Here is a 2,846-nt window from a genome sequence, read left to right as displayed (position 1 = left end):
TCCGCTTCGTGACCATTAATGCTGATGTTAAGTTTCTCGCTGTTGTCATTTTTGCTACTTCTCATTACTTTCCTCTTTCTTCGATTTACTCTCAATCCATATTCTGTACTCATTAGACTGTCCACTCCGTTCAGAAGATCATATTATTATTCTTCACTTTCACAGGATTGCAAAGACATCAGTGAATCGTACCATTGATACCCCTTCACCTTGAATTTTAATTAAACACCTGAACCTTTCTTTTATTTCCATCACTACTTCTTCGATGTACAGACTGAACAGTAGAGGCAAAAGACTACCACCCTACCGTACTCCCTTCTTAATCCGAGCATTTATTTCTTGGTCGTCCACTGTCGTTATTCCCTCTTGGTTCTTGTAGACATTGTATGCGACTCGTGTCTCCCTATAGCTCACCCCTACTTTTATATTCTTAGACGCTTTCCTAGGTAGACAGATCTTATGAGCGTGTCTTGATTTTTTATTAGTCTTGCTTCCATTATCACGCGCAACGTCAGAATTGCCTTCCTAAAGCCAAACTGATCGTCATCTAACAAATTCTCAATTTTCTTTTCCATTTTTGTATATTATTCTCGTCATCAACTTGGATTCATGGGCCGGCCGGAGTGGCCGTGCGGTTCTAGGCGCTACAGTCTGGAACCGAGCGACCACTACGATCGCAGGTTCGAATCCTGCCTCGGGCATGGATGTGTGTGATATCCTTACGTTACTTAGGTTTAATTAGTTACAAGTTCTAGGCGACTGATGATCTCAGAAGTTAAGTCGCATAGTGCTCAGAGCCATTTGAACCATTTGAACCATTTGGATGCATGATCTGTTAAGGTGACTGTGCGATAATTCTCGCATATGTCAGCACTTGCAGTCTTAAGAATTGTGTGGATACTATTTTTCTGAAAGTCAGACGGTATATTGCCAGACACATAAATTTTACACCAACGTTTATAGTAATTTTGTAGACACTTCCCCAAATGATTTTTAGAAATTCTGATCGAATGCTATCGATCTTTTCTGCCTTTCTTGATCTTAAGCCCTCCAAAGCTCTCTGAAATTCTGATTCTAATACTGGATCCCGTATCTCTTCTAAATCGACACCTGTTTCTTCTTTTATCACATCAGACAGGTCTTCCCGTTGGAGTATCTGATTTCGGAATCTCTATTTGACCATGATGTAATCCAACTAAAATATTCCATTATCACCTGGCTTTTCCCAAGTATACATCTTTCTCCTGTGATTCTGGAACATAGTATTTGCTGTTACTAGCTGAAATTGATTACAGAATTAGTCTTTCTCCTCTCTCATTCCTTGTCCCATGCTCATATTCTCCTGTAACTTTTCTTCTCCTCCTTCCCCTACAACCGCATTTCAGTCCGTCATGACTATTAGATTTTCATCTCCCTTTACTTGCTCTATTATCTTTTCAATATCTTAAAATAATTTCTCTGTCTCTACATCTTGTGCTTGCGACAACGGCATGTATACGTGAACTTCGTTGTTGTTGTTGGTTTGCTGTCGATTCTGATAAGAATAGCCCTATCACTGAACTGTTCACAGTAAGACATTCTCTGCCCTATCGTCCTATTCATAGCGAATGCAATTTTCGGCTGCTGTTGATACTATCCTATACTCATCCGACCTGAAATCCTGGTTTTCTTTCCATTTCACTTCACTGACCCCTACTATATTTAGACTGATCTTTTGATGTCTCTTTGTAGAATTTATAGCATTCTTATAACATTCATGCTTCTGGCATTCGACGCCCTGTCTCGTAGAACGTTATCCTTTCATTGGTTATGCAATCTTTTTATTATGGTCACTTCCCCGATGGCAGTCCCGTCCCCGAGGTGCGAACGGAGACTATTTCGAAATCTTTTGCCAAAAGAGACATCATCATGACAATTTTTCAGTTACAGGCTATATGTCTGTGTATACACATTATTAGTCTTTAATGCAGTGGTTTCTATTGCCTACTGAATTTTCTTCGGTCGCCAATACTGATTATTAATCAAAATTTAAGCGGTGTCGGGTTTCGAACCCGGGACCGAGGACGTTTTGGTTACTAATCTTAGATGCTATGCCTTGATCACGGGTGCAACGTCGATTTTTGTATAGGACCAGAATTTTTTAGGTATCCCCCACAGATCTTTTGCGAAGGTATGACGGTGGCAGCTGTTGTATGATTCGCGCATAGATCTTTTCATAATCGCGTGAGTCTGTCGTCATTTGCACGTCACCTTTTGAAACGAAAATGTAACAGTCTTCGCTTCCTCAGCATTATCCGAGTATCATTATTAAACCTTCATGTACTTATTAGGCTCCTATTAGTCCAGAACACAATTTACAATCTGTTTAAATTTTGCCCATATTTCCCCACTAGCAATCATTCTGGAACTAAATGATTGCAGTTCCCTGTCTAAACAAGATTCTAATAACTGCTTATCTTCGCTTTCTAGCAGAAACACTGCCCTAGCCCTCTTGACTTATTTACTATACTACAGTGACGCCGTCGACAAGGCCCCACTGAGCTAGGTGGCGCAGTGGTTAGCACACTGGACTCCCATTCGGGAGGACGACGGTTCAATCCCGTCTCCGGCCATCCTGATTTAGGTTTTCCGCGATTTCCCTAAATCGTTTAAGGCAAATGCCGGGATGGTTCCTTTGAAAGGGCACGGCCGATTTCCTTCCCAATCCTTCCCTAACCCGAGCTTGCGCTCCGTCTCTAATGACCTCGTTGTCGAAGGGACGTTAAACACTAACCACCACCACCACCACCACCACCACAAGGCCCAACCTGTTCGCAGCTACAAGGTCAAAGATACTACCACTTTGT

The 2,846-nt window shown here is 41.6% G+C and overlaps 1 non-coding gene across 1 annotated transcript; it reads left to right on the top strand.

Annotated features, from left to right (window-relative positions):
- The first annotated feature begins 2,539 nt into the window (after positions 1-2,539).
- On the top strand, positions 2,540-2,612 carry Trnag-ccc (transfer RNA glycine (anticodon CCC)). The gene has a single exon. It is a non-coding gene; the product is annotated as a tRNA-Gly (tRNA).
- Positions 2,613-2,846: the final 234 nt, after the last annotated feature.

Source organism: Schistocerca serialis, chromosome 7 (genome assembly GCF_023864345.2).
Source record: "Schistocerca serialis cubense isolate TAMUIC-IGC-003099 chromosome 7, iqSchSeri2.2, whole genome shotgun sequence".
NCBI classification, from domain to species: Eukaryota; Metazoa; Arthropoda; class Insecta; order Orthoptera; family Acrididae; genus Schistocerca; species Schistocerca serialis.
The sequence above is the reverse complement of the archived record's forward strand: the minus strand, read 5'-3'. Positions and strand labels throughout refer to the sequence as shown.